At 47.4% G+C, this 14625-nt stretch overlaps 1 protein-coding gene across 1 annotated transcript in view; it reads left to right on the top strand.

Annotated features, from left to right (window-relative positions):
* The first annotated feature begins 10861 nt into the window (after window positions 1-10861).
* Window positions 10862-14625, top strand: part of LOC135900387 (tripartite motif-containing protein 3-like) — a 131256-nt gene continuing 127492 nt past the window's right edge. The window contains exon 1 of the mRNA XM_065429871.2: window positions 10862-10977. The gene's annotated coding sequence lies outside the window, so the exon portion shown is untranslated. The remainder of the gene's footprint in view (window positions 10978-14625) is intronic.

The raw sequence follows: 14625 nt of genomic DNA, 5'->3' as shown, positions 1-14625 counted from the left end.
TCCGGAGTCCCCCACTACGGCTTGACGCAGAATCAGATCGTGGTTTTGGCACGTAAAGCCCCATAAAAAGAAAGGCCCAGAAAAATAAAACAAGCGCCCTATACCCCGTGTGCATGTGTGCGCGAGCTTACTTTGGTGTCGTTGTGCAGAGGCAAAATATCGTTACTCGACCATGCATGGGTAGGGTGTATTAGGCTAGCTTGAGTCGCGTGCACAGAGGGCACCCTTGTCGTGTCGCGCATGACGCAGTGCGAGTTAAATTTACCCTCTCGCTCAGCGTTCAGGGAGACAAAGCTGCCCAGCTTGGCAGTAAGTTTGTGGATCCCAGCGGGAGTGGTCGCGTCTGACGGAGCTCAGCCAGCCCATGTATAGTATGTAATGCATCAAACTGAAACCCGTGTTCATCAGGAGTTATATACGGCTTACAAGTGCGCACTTTGTTGCAGGAATTTGGCGCTTGGTCGGCTATATGGCGCCCCCTCGTCCGACACGCCGGGTCCCAAAATGGCGTGAAGAGGCTTGGATGCCAATCCGCGCCCACCAACTTTGACCACGGCGGGCCCTCTACGAAAAGGGATCGAGAAGGATTGCAAGATTAGACTGTGGGACCACCACTAGCTGCATGTCGAGTTAAGCATGTAGGCTTTCTACTGCGTGAATAGATGTCGCTTGCGTATTTGGTTGCATCATTTCGGTACCCTATATAGTGCCCACACATCCTCAGCACCACGCACAAGATATTTTTCGTACCCCACATGCAGCTGCGTCCCCGGTACAGCGTATACCCGAATTCTCTTTCTTTTTCCACATTTCACACACAGCCGTTCTATCACACGACGGACACAGATGTACGGAATTTCGCGAAAAAAAGAAAGAAAGGATAAAGGCTGCATGTAAAGGACCACCTGTGGCTTGAGAAACAAAGCGAACAGTAGCCATTATTGTCCGGCATGACGCCCACCACTGCTGATGGTGGGGAGGCAACACGGACTCACATGCGTTGGCTCGCATGCAACGGCGTTGCATCGGCCTGTCGATTTCCCATGCGTGGGAAAAAAAGAAAGAAAGAATGGAATTCACGTGGTCCACGCTCTTTACGATGTCCGAACTGACCCTTGTGTGAAGGTACCCGTTTCGTAAACGCCTGACGAAACAGCTAGTTTCCGCTGCCAGGCGTTTGCGGCCAGTAAGAATACACGGGGTGATCACGTTTGAATTTCACGGAATTTTTAAGGATAGCCTGTGGCAGTTATCTCTGCCAAAGGCGATCCTTCTTATTTATTGTCCAGTATTTGTCCAATATTGTCCTCGAGCTGGATTATTCCAAGAGGTGGACGTTACTAGCAGGAGAAATTGCAAATACATATTCAACTAATTGACGAAAATGCTCTAATTGCATATTTTAATTATTTACATTACAGGACATAATACAATTTACGAATTGTAGCCGGCGAGATTTCAAAACGTATCCACTTGAAGTGAACTTCGTGCATGACACCCCTTTCGAGGTATTATTTCCCAAAGTGTGGAACGAGATACACGGGCGTTCCAGTTACTTTTCTGCTTCAATGCATGAAAGAACGTTTTGTTAAAAAAAGTAAGTGGAAGAACAGTGCATTATTACGGCGAGTTTGATGGCGTGTATCTCCAAACTGGGTGTCATTCTTGAAGTCAACTTAAAGTGGATGTGTCTTGCAAGCTCATCGGCTACAATTATTAAACTGCCACACATGTCGTAAAGTAATTTATTCGTAATGTAATTAGTTGACTATGTAATTCGATTTCTCGTGCCAGCAATGTCGGCCTTTCTGACTAAATCAGCTTAAGGACTGGAATTATGTTATCTGCAAGAGGTGAATTAGAAAAAGAAAGGAACCGTATACCTAAAAATGATCACCTTGTATATAGCGAGGTGGAAAACGGGCATACATGTCGCTTTCGCCTATTTAAAGATAAGCTATATAGCAGTCAAACATCGACGTTCGCACTATTTTTGCTTCGAAACGCTCTGTGCGCAATCCAGCATTGATGGTTTGCGTTTTCTCCACTTCCAAGTTTGCCGCGCAGTTGGTCTGTTTCGAAGCACCAGGTATCTGCCATTCTCTCAGTTTCACAATTCACCCATAGAAAGAGATAAAAATAGAACTATAGAGAGAGGGAAAGAAAGGAATAAATAAAGTAAGAGAAGAAAAATTGACAGCGCTACAAAGATAAGATGGATTGTGAGAAAGATTCAAATTTAGCTGGAACTCTTTCTCTCTTATTTACCAGGGACTTTAATTGAAGCAACCAAGATGGCGGAGTCAGTCATTATAGCATCAATGACAGAGAAGGCCTGGCTTTGCTTGTTGAAGCACGAAGTGGAGACACTGAGTCTAAAACCCGAGGGAATATGAGAACAAATGGTTTAGGAGGAACGTCAGAAAAAGATGAACCTGCGTAAAAGTGAGCAGTTATGTGGCCGCAGGTTCAAAGTCATCACTATCGTTTAAACGGACAAGCTTCCGTCTAAGCGCTGGTTCTACAAAATCTAAACTGTGATCTCGGTCGCTTCTACAGCATCTCTGCTGCTAATCTACTGCTCGAACCACAACGGTCGCTTCGCGATAGAAAGATGACCAAACCGAGACGCCGGTCAGCAGCCAACTTCAGGCGCAAGTAGCGAGCAATTCCGCTATTAATATGTTTGCTTCCGCATAAAAAAGCGCTCGGTGGAGACGACCGAGCAAGCGATCACAAGCGAGCTTGTATCTTGCAATGGGCATTTTATATCCAAGTATGTTTTCTCGCGTTTTTTTCCTTGGACGCAACTGTATACAGCTATGGTCAAGGGGCCACCTGGAACGGAACCGGTTCGCGAAGAGATCGATGCCATTTTGGAAGAAGAAGAAGAAGAAGAAGTTTGGTTCGGCACAGTCGCACTGCTGTCTCGCTCCCTAGTGTTTTTGAATTTTTTCGACGTTTTGTCAAATAGATTTGTCGAAGACGTCGGACGACTCGCCAAGGTACCTTCCCTACCGGAGGCCGGGGGGGCCTTCGCCTCCCGTCGCTTCGATAGGAGCCTGCAGAAGAGCCCGATCTGGTAGCGGCGAGCGCCCCGTCATGACTACGCCTGACCTGACACCGGGGCAGAGGCCACCGACTGACCCTGAGAGCAACCGTGACTGTAAGCGATACAAGGCTACAGAAACAGACGACGAGTCTACGCTTATTGACGCTTGTGACATAGCTGACATCACAGATCTGGACGATGAAGGCTTCAGGCTTGTGCGTCACCGCAAGAAGAGGACCATCGGAATCCCAGTGATTGTTACGCCTGCTACAGAAGGAGCCGACCTGAAAAAAGTAAATCCCATTGTTCTGTCTACGGATATTGAAAAAATTCTTGGCGCATCGCCAGTTAGGAGCCGATTTACTGCTCAAGGAGCCCTGCTTCTAGATGTACAGACAGAAGAGCATGTGAATTCCCTTCTCAGCTGCAAGTCGATCTCAGGGACTGCAATCTCAGCACGCGTGCCCAATTCGTACCTGCAAAACACGTGCATTATTAGAGGAGTACCGAAGTGGTACACTGACGAGGAACTGTTGCTATACCTTAAACCACAAGGAGTTTACCATGCAAGGAGAGTCATGCGACGCGTCCAAATTTCCGAAACCGATTGGGAGTCCAGGCGAACCAGCTCCGTGGTTCTTACGTTCGCTCCAAATACAGACCGTCCAGAGAAGATCAACTTGGGCTTCACAAGACACGAGACCATTGACTACGTTGAGACACCACCTCGGTGCTTCAAGTGTCAGCGCTATGGACATGTGGCCAAGTACTGCCGTGGTGAGCAGCGGTGTAAGAGATGTGGAGGACCGCACGATTTCAAAACATGCGCGTGCAGAGAGAACGTTCTATGTGCAAACTGTAGTGGTGGTCATCCAGCTAGTTATAGCAAGTGTCCTACGCGGGCAGCAGCAATAAAGCGTAAGAAAACGTTTATCTTGGGGCCAACAGGGAACGATGAGAAAAATACGACGAAGAAAACGACAGAAAGACACAGAGAGTCAGACGCAATGAAATTGAGCTCAAAGAGTGAAACTGATTTTCCAAGCCTGAAGCCTTCTCCAGGAATCCAGGACACAGTGGTGCCATCGCGCAGCGGACAGGCTAAAACAGTCAAATCAATGAACAGAGGCCCCGTAGAAGAGAAGACTGCTGAACAACCGGAACAGCGAAGTTATGTGTCTGTACTGCAGCGACCCCAATCGCGTTGCGATGAAAACACACCACAGGAGAACTGTCAGCAGGTGCTACGTGCTCTCTTCAAGGCCTTGCGATCACACATAGAGAAGATGCCGGCTAGCTCGATGAAGGAAATGCTCGAAGTAGTCCTCGCTCTCGAGTCAGTGATTCTCAGCTCTACCTCTTCTTAAAGCACCTAACAATATGGATGCGGTCAGGACACAATGTTCACCATCTCGTCCACAGGTGCCACTTATTATGCAATGGAACTGTGCGGGTCTTGCGTGCCATTTACCTGAACTGTCGCTTTTCTTACGCAACATGCCTGTGCCAATATTGGCCCTGTCCGAGGCTGGTCTTCCAGGTTCCAGAACAATTGCTGGTTACGTCGCACATGGAAACCAAAGTATTCCAACATTTCCGAACGGAAGCGCCATGCTATATGTGAGACGTGAAATACCACATTACGTTCTTCCAGTTCAAGACCTTTGCAGCAGTGCTTTGGAAGTCACTGCTGTACAAGTGCGGCTGGGAAATCGAAGCCTCAGCGTGGCCTCCGTGTATGTGAGCTCTCGCCTGAAGGTCTCGATGGGAGAAATTATAAGAGACCTCTGCAGCCGCTGCCCAGCTCCTAGGATTATATGTGGCGACTTCAACGCGCACCATACTCTCTGGGGCGACAAGGCGACTGATGCACGTGGAAAGCAAATTGTTAGAGCTTTAAACACCGAGGGCCTCTGCGTGGCAAATGACAAACAGCCAACGTTTTTTCGACCACCGGCCTCTTACAGTGTCATTGACTTGACGTTACACTCAACGGACATCCTCGCATCGTCAACGACTAGTAAAGATAGAATGGGCAGTGATCATTTTCCTGTCTTCGTTAACATTGCTGGATATCGAACCAACGGCCGAAGATCCTGTCCTGTGACGCATTGGGATACATACAGGGACGGCCTAAGCGAATCATCTGGAAACCTGTTCGCGGACATGCTACGTAGCAAGAGATTGGCTACCGCTGAGCTGAAGCTACCCGACCACTTCCCCGCTCCCGATCTAAAGCTCAAAAATCTATGCGCTGCCCGTAGAAGAGCGGAACGGAGGCTGATGAGGACGAAAGGCAACCCATCAATGAAGACTATATATAACAGGATTAACGCAGTAATTCGACGTTATACAAGGAAACTAAGAAGAGATCAATGGGCATCATTTTGTGCAAGCCTATCGGTCTTCACGCCAGTTCCACGGATATGGTGGGTCGTTAATAACCTTGCTGGAAACTTTCGACCAAACAAGCCATTTGAAGCCCTAGCATTGAAGTTAGGCAAGACACTCGCTTGCCTTGCGAATGACTTCGCTGAAATATACTCTTCCGGAAGGTCAGCTGGCACAACCAACCCGCCACCGCCGCTATCGTCGTCTATAATGGATGCTCCTTTCACACTCAGAGAGCTGGAACTAGCTATGAGCAGCCTCCGACGTCGCTGTGCGGTCGGACCTGACCTCATCAGTAATCAGATGCTGACTAACCTACCGGTTGAGAGACGGCGTGATTTGCTGGCATTTTTTAACCAAGTCTGGGCCAGTGGGGCTATCCCACATTTATGGAAGGTAGCATGGGTGGTACCGGTTCTGAAGCCTGGAAAGAATCCTGCAGCTCTGGACTCATACAGACCGGTATCACTGACCTCGTGTGCAGCGAAGCTAATGGAGAAGATGGCGTGCACAAGACTCACTTGGTATGTCGAGGAGGGTCGAAAACTACCATCGTGCATGACTGGGTTTCGGCAGCGTCTAAGCGCTCAAGACAATGTACTGGACCTTCTAAGCCACATAGAGCATTACAGTGCGGATGGCCTGTCGACACTTGCTGTTTTCATGGATGTTTCTAAGGCTTACGACTACGTGTCTCAAAGAGCCATCATCAGCCAGTTGCAAGTTATAGGCGTCACGGGTCATCTCTTGCACTTCATACATACGTTCCTCAATGATCGTCGCATCAGAGTTCGTCTTGGCGACACGTTGAGCGATGAAATACGTATATTGCGTGGTGTGCCACAGGGGAGTGTTTTATCTCCCTTATTATTTAACATTGCCATGAGTAGCCTCCCAACAGTTCTAAACCATCGAACACCAGTGAAGATATCTATATATGCCGATGATATCTGCATTTGGGTCTCCGGCTACCAGCATCGCCGCCTTGCACGAATAGCCCAGGGAGCAGTAAAAGCCATTCAGGGCCACTTGGCAACGATTGGATTATCACTATCAGCAGAAAAATCATCATTCGTACTATTTCCTGCAGTGAAAAGAAAATCTACACGTTTGACGCTGAATTTGGACGGATACCAGATTCGACAAGTCACCAACGTCCGATTTCTGGGCGTTACCTTAGACCACAGGCTACTCTGGCGCCGCGGTGTTGACCAAGTTGTGGCGTCATCGTCACCCAGGCTACATGTGCTCAAGCGAGTCGCTGGCATACACTGGGGCAACCACCCGACGTCCATGCTACGGCTACATACAGCGTTGGTTACAAGTCGAATCCTGTATCAGCTACCTCTGATGTCACCCTCAGACAGCCAATACGAGCGCTTAGAAGCCATCCACAGAAAAGGTATCCGACTTTGCCTTGGAGTCCCTCAGCCAGCGTCAAACAAGAAAGTGCTCTACGAAGCTGAGTCACGCCCTCTACGACTTCAGGCTTCCCAGGCTCTGATGATCCAGGTCCTACGATTGAGTGAGTCAACGCCCGGTAGAGCGCTCTTACGACGTATAGGTAACAGGCCGCGCTCACATTTTTATGCAGCATTGAACACGCTTCGCGTATTAGGATTGCGCTGCTCGAGACAAAGGGAAAGGATAGAACCACCCTGGACATTCGAGGACATCATATGCAACTTAAGTGTACCACGATTGCAATCAAAGAGCTGCATTCCATCTGCAGAAGCCAAGTCATTAGTCCTGGAACACCTGAACACGATTTACCCGAGTCACCTACAAGTATACACAGATGGCTCTGTCAAGGCAGACGAAGACCGCTGTGCAGCTGCATTCTATATTCCCTCCCTAAGATATATGTGGTCTGGCCGTCTGGACTGTATAGCCTCGTCGACAGTTGTGGAAGGCGCAGCAATAGCTTCTGCTCTGCGCAAATTAAAGACTTTGCCTCTGCAGAATGTGGTTGTCCTTACGGACTCAAAGGCCGCATTACAACAAATATACAGCGGTTTGCCATCCCTCAAGTTCCCACGCAAATCACTAGCCATCGTGAAAGAGCTCAACAACAAAGGCTTCACAGTAAAGTTTCAATGGATTCCTTCCCACATTGGTATCTCAGGAAACGAAAAAGCTGATGCGCTTGCATACGCCGCGCTCTATCATCCTCCCAAAATCAAGGCCCCAAAGAGTAATCAAGTGCAAAAATCTGACATTCGAAATCACTTTGCGTCGCTTTGGGTTCCACCGCATATGCCCTGCGTAACCAAGCGATTGCACCGAGAGGAAGCCACACTTCTATATCGAATAAGGACAGGATCTGCAAATACACCGGCCTGGTTATTTAAAACGGGGCGAATCAATTCTCCGAACTGTTCGGCATGCAACGAGACAGGAGACATTGAGCACTTTTTGTGGTCCTGCCAGCAATTCCAAGATGAAAGAGACACTCTCCTGAAGAATCTGCAAAGCAAGAACCTTCCGCATGCGCGCCTGCAACACCTTATATTTCCCGCGGGATCAGTTATAGCCCGAAAAGAAACTTCACGTCTCCTCATCGAGTTTTTAAGAGAGACTGGTTTGAAGGACACATGGTGAAACCCTTCAGCGGTATTGTACGAGACGCTCGGGCGGAGCAATTGCCGGCCTTGTTCGCCAGGCTAAACCCGCCTGTTGCTACAATTCACCACCACCACCACCACCACATCGATGCCATTTCACGGCCGCAAGTAAATCAATGTTATACGCTAGGTGTATTTTACCACGTACGGCACGACAGCGGGGGTAAAGAACGGGGAAATGAATCGGTAGTCGAAGGCTGCAATATTTTAATTCTTGAAGCTTCGGCCGCAGTGTCCTTTCCCTGTACTTCGTCACGCTTCGAATTCGATGTCGCCATTTTTTTTTCAAGAATAACAGAGCAGTTTATAGAGTATAAATTAAACCACACGTTCTGCAGCACTTGTGTGACATGTTTATTCGTTGCGGTGTGCGGCAAATATTAATTTGCCTTTGTGCCATGTACACAGTATAATAGGACACTTCAACGGTATTGGTCCTTTTATTTCGTGAGTTGATGTATACTGCGCTGCAGCTCGGCATTGCACCCGCACGCAGCGGTGGCTTCGCGTCAATGGCGTTCTGCTTGTGGAGCAGCAGGACACGGGTTCGAACCCCGGCCGTGGCGGGCGCATTCCGGTAGGGGAGCGGCGAAAAAAAAAAACAGAAAAGAACACGCGTGTGCCATGCTTTGAGTGCACAAGGTATAGTAGAAATTAAACCGGAGCCTTCCACTGTGCGTTCTTCATGAGTCATAACCCTCTATACAGTTTCGTACACTGAAATCCCATTTCTTTCTTTTTTTGGCTCGACATTGCATACTGGCTGTTACTTACCACCTGTGCGGCAAATTCTTTCGGGTGGAAATTTTACACTGAGCGAGGAACGCGTACATCTACGCGCGCTTGGCAGTTGAGCCGAAGTATAGGGGGAGAAAAATAATCTCTTTGCTCCAATTGCAGTTGAAAAGCTCGAAACACGGATTCCGTCCTTTGTTTTCGTGGCGTTCGAGTCTTGCTGTCGACGTCTTTGGGTCGTTTTCTCACCCTCGGCTTCACTCTCACCACATGGCGCAGAAAAAGAAAACTTTGCTCACTATACACCCACACTGTATAATAATTTGCACCCTAAAAGTGAAAAAGGGTGTAAATGTGTTTATAACACACCCTTAGGATGTCCGTTATATAGATAACACCCGAAGGGTGTGAGTTATAGACACATTTACACCTTTTTCACATTTAGGGTGTAAATTATTTTACAGTGCACCCACTGTGGATGCCACTAATGATGCTGGGGAAATGCGCAGTTGAGAGCCGGCCAAGAGCGCTAACCACTGCGCTGTATCACGTTGCTTTGCAGCTTAAAAAATTGATTCCGGGTTTTACGCGGCTCGCACACTCCCGAGTGCTTCGTCGTTTCTGAACGTATTTCGAGGGTCCTGACGGGCGATACTCTACCAGACGAAAACGAAGTCGTGTGCATCGCAAACAAGTTGTACTTGAGAAGATGGCGGGGTTCGCTTTGAGAACGTGCTATACTGTCGCGGTAAATTGGTTCAGAGTTGCATAAAATAGCTGAAGTCTACTGATTCTTCTCTTAAATACCTGACCCTGTGAACCCGTTCCTGCTTAATCGGCAGAGCACTTTGCATTCTTTGTCTGGTTTCGTACGCCAACTATAGCCTTCTTTCGTACTATATTGCTGGTACCTTAAGTGTTAAATAAAGGATCCTATATCCGAGTCACCTTCCAGCCTTCGTAAAGACACGAACCTTTCGCTGCAGCGTAGTTGCTGCATGAAAACATAATACGGTCTGCTCCTTACTCGCAGCGTGTCGTAGGTGGGCTTGTCCAAGTGACTGGCCGATAAGAATACATGATACCGAATGCGAGACATTTCTGTAGCCAACCCGACAGTCGTCGGTCTGATTCCAATTTCGAACTCTCATAAGCTGCTCGAATTTCCTGCTTTACGACAACGTATACCGAAAAGAGCCGCACAGGGAACACCTCGACGAAAATCCTATATTCCACCTCGCCGTGTTGTTTTTTCTGTTCCCGCCCACGCTTTCGCGTCCATTTTTGCAGCGCCATGCTAAGCGGAGCATGTAGTTGTGCCTTTGTAAAACGAGGCCGCCTTTTTATAACTCACTCGCGTATAACAACAAGCGTGAAAGAGGGATATCATTAGCAGTCACAAAAGGCTCGCAGTTCGTCCCAGCAGCGACGTGGCCCCAGAGCTTTCCACTTTGCATATAGTCAGATGAGACGGCGGGGGTAGAGAGCTAGGGCTGGACGATTGCAGCGCGGGGGCGTACGTCTACGAGGGTGCCTTCCATATCGGGGTTCACCGGCTGCGTCTTATACAGTCCGGAAGCTTCGCAAAGCGAGTCTTACGAACCACAACTGTGTCTGCGCTTGAACACCGCGACCATGCACCGGTCGAGTTATCACTGTTTCGCGCCCCCATGCCAGGCGGCAGGGCTTCTTTCTTTTTCTTCGAGAGAGGCTGGTTCGTTGTGCAGAATTAATCCAAAGTAGGTCTTACACTCTATAGCCTCGAGGGAGAGATGATTGCATTTGCCTTCCCTCCCACGACCGCTGCATGCATGCAGGCGCGTTGCCCTGACGAAGCGTTTTATACGCACTCGGGGCGCCAAATGCTGATTCGGGTGGCACGCCCGCGAGGCCACTCCGAGCACTCGGCTGGCGAACAACAAAGGGAAGCGTGGTTTTTCGCGTAGGAGCTGTCTCCTCACTTTTATAGCTCGCACACACACGCGCGCGCGCGCGCGTGCAACTGGACGAGGTTGCGATGCATCTCATTCGTGGAGTGGTGGCCTTCCGTCGAGGAGCAAATTTGAGAAGGTGCCCGGGCGCACATCGTGACATTGCGCCGAAGAGTTGTGGTCTGCTCCTGCGGTCGCTGCTGCCTCTGCAAGAATCGGGGTTGCGCTCTTCGCTGCCACTGAGGTACGCGCTGTGTTGTAACGCCGGATTGTTTGATGCGATGCCCCTGGAAAAGACTGCGCTTGCATCTTATATACTGTGTAGAAGAAAGTTGCACGAGGTGGTATTCTAGCTCGGCACTGCCTGCGATGGAGGTACACGCATGGGCTGTTTTCGACGTTGTGAAAGGCTAGTAACACCCCAGAATTACTTTCGCGATGCCTCTGACACGAATGATGTTGTATTTAGTATATGCATATGCAAGACACTTTCATAATTAGTGGGTATGAAGGTTTTATTTAGGTGAGCGGCGCTGTTAATTTCATTGAACCTTTAATTACAATTTGCTGCTTTTTAATAGCGCATATATGGAGGCCGTTATCAACACTCCTTCGTCAAAAATTCCTGGATAGTAGGGGGTTGATTCGCGTTGATGGTCCTACAAAACGTGCTTCATTTTCTTCATTACGTACAATAAGTATCGAAGTTCTTGCCCACCCAACGTTATGATTTTAATGTTTCGATATGCTATAGCTACTAATACCAGATTTTTCTTTGTCACGAAAAGTATACACGCAGAAAGAAAGATAATAGGCAGGAATTTTACTCATTTTGTTGTACACAAAGTGGGTAACCCAAACAAAGTTGCTAGACAATTTTTGTTGTATTGCAAGGTACAAAACTGTCTCAACTGTCTCAAATGAAACGCATGCAACTAAAGCTGTACACGTTACTTAGGCTTTTTTCTTTGAAAACATCTTTATTCGTACCTTCATTGGACGCGCTTAGGACCGACCCCGTGAACGACCGTCTTCTGGGTCAGAGGGAGAAGTGGTGGTATGACTCGTGCCAGGGTTCCAGCCCGGCTCTGCACTTAGGCTACCCGTCGCACTTGGGCCCGTTCAGGTGCCACGCCGCAACTTATATTTCGGCAAAACGAATGCGCCTCAGCAGAGCATCGCCGCGTGTATCGTTTCTGAAAACTATATACTGTGAGGTTTCCTGGCTCGAAAACTTTGGAAACGTGCAAGCAGCTGATTTTTTGAGTCTATAACTGAAGGCTTCACGTTATGCAGAGAACGAGATCAGAACTATCATTGACATCACCTGTTCTGAGCGCCAAACGCTTACGAAGAGCGCGAAGGAATGCCTGGGCATAAACCACGCGAGAAATTTTGTTTCTTTCGGATAATTTTATTATCCTTTACTGCACAGGGCGTGTGCGCCTTCGTGCATGCTATCACTGTTAGAGAATTTGTTGAAAGTGATAGCAGTGGTGTGTTGACGCACACGAACCTTTTCCTTGCAGGTTGCAGTTTCTTGCAGGTCCGCGTTAAAAAAAAGACACAAATAAAAAAAACCGTAACCCTGTCGCACAGACCTTGTTCTCTAAGGCTCCGCGGCGTGTCTGCAATAGTACCGGCGACAATGGTCTTTGACAATGGCGTCCCCTTGTTAGTTCTTGCACATCCGCGCTCTATACCCTCTCACAATCGCCGTTCCCCCACACCATCATTTTTTATGCCAGAGAAAACAAACGCGAGGAGATGCTTTCATGAAAAAGAAAGAAAAGAAGGAGGAGGAGAAGAAGAAGGTAAACCAAACCAAACCAAACTATAATGGGTAGGGTTTAGTAGCGCAATGACCAGGTCTAGCCGTAGAGCGCCAAGCAAGAGGTCATGAGTGGACAATGGAGAAACGAATTGCAGTGGCTGTGACAAGGCTGTATGTAACTTGAAGCAGCGCGAAAGGACGAGTATATTAACAACCAACTAGGCCAAACCAAGTTGTTGTTACTGCAAAGCTGTATAGAGCGTAGAAATATATATATATATATATATATATATATATATATATATATATATATATATATATATATATATATATAAGAAATAATGAAATATACCTCAAAAAAAATGTTTCTAGAAAATCGACTTAAAGGAACTAAATAATGCTTTACAGCTGAGCACACATCGCTATGAATGACAGTGCCCAATAGAGGAGACTCCCAGAGAATGTATGTCCTGAATGAAAAAGATTTATGCCGATCTATCTTAACCGTGCTTCTAAATCGTTCTTTTTTTATGGATGTGAAATGGCGACAGAATAAGAAAAAAATGCCCCGATGGTCTCATCTTCTCCGCAGATTTGGCACAGGGGGAAGGGCGCCGTACCAGCCCTGTGACGGTAAATGTTTAAGGCTGGTGTCCTCCCCGCCGGCAGCGCAATCGGGTAAACGTTACTTCAGTTTTGCTGGTATGAATGTAATTGTTGTGCCAAGAGAATATGAGGTGTCGATACTCTGTGGATTGCTATAGCTAGGTTCAAGAATTCTCGAATAACTGCACGTTTCCTGAATCCGGAAGTAGTTGCAGAATTTGTCGCAAGAAGTGTTGATAGAACAGGGTCACTGAGAGCCGCTCTCACCAGGCTATGGGTCATTGCATTCATAAATGAGCACTAACGGCCCGGTACCCAAAGCAGTCTCATATGAGCAGGCATTAGAAAACGAAATGTGCGTAAAAGCCGAGTACCACTGTTTGCTGTGAGCTATCAACATAAGGATGAACGATCCATAATTACAACAACTGCCGGCATTGATGGGTTTAGTTTGCGTATGGTTATTACCACCGCTAGAAATTCAGCCAGAAATGTTGGTAAGAAGTCCGGAATCCTAATTGACAATGACCAATCAAGAGCCGCAGAGAAAATGCCTATACCTGATTTTTGTTCGCACTGTGAGGTGTCTGTCGCAGTGGTAGCGTTTATCGGTCAACTCAATAAATGATCTTCTACTATGTCATTGAATATATTACGAGAGATACATTTTGCATTTTTCGGGTAGATCTCGTAATGGATGATCTGTTGGCTCTCTCGCACACCGAAAATAGGTGGCACCTCCAAGATACATATACATCTAAGGCATTAAGCTAGGTCTGTACAAAGACCATCCGGGGTGTACTAAACTGAGTCTAGTGCAATCCAAAAAGTAACGCAGGTTAGGAAATGGGTATTGATTCCGATCTTCTCGTAGGAACTTCACACATATTCAAGAATGTTAGCACCGTCAGTAAAAGAGATTTACCCAAAATTTAGGGCAGCCTTGCTTCTTGGTTTCGCACATTATTGGCTATAAATTTTGGTAATCAGCAGCACAGTCGCCAGACTTCCCGTTCCAGCAGTACAAGAGGGTGTTTTTATAACATGGCGGACCAGAAGAAATTTGAAACGGGGCCCGTTTGCACTTTGTAGATCATTAAATAAGTATATGTTCGCATCTCCGACTGATTGTTGCATAGTTTACGTAGCGTACCGACAGCTTTCGCTCATTTTTTTTTACTGTATGGTCAATATGCTGAAGACAGCTGAGGGAAACGTCATAGACTACGCCCAAATGTTTCCCTGATTTCACTTGAAGAATAGCCTCGAGACGGTAGCAGAACGATATGTTAACGTGACTATCAAGATGAAAAACCAATGTCGAGCATTTTCCAACGTTAAGAAAGAAACGGATATCTACAAACCCGGATACTATGGGTGTACAGGTAGCTTTGTAATAGGTTATGCCGGAAGTGAATATCTCTGTCTGACACGAAAAGCGCGATATCAATCGGCGTATGCATACGTATGTACTTCTTGATGACGATTAATGGAACTCATCAGGCTATTAAA

The sequence above is a fragment of the Dermacentor albipictus genome, chromosome 1 (assembly GCF_038994185.2).
Source record: "Dermacentor albipictus isolate Rhodes 1998 colony chromosome 1, USDA_Dalb.pri_finalv2, whole genome shotgun sequence".
NCBI classification, from domain to species: Eukaryota; Metazoa; Arthropoda; class Arachnida; order Ixodida; family Ixodidae; genus Dermacentor; species Dermacentor albipictus.
This window is presented reverse-complemented; position numbering and strand designations above follow the sequence as displayed.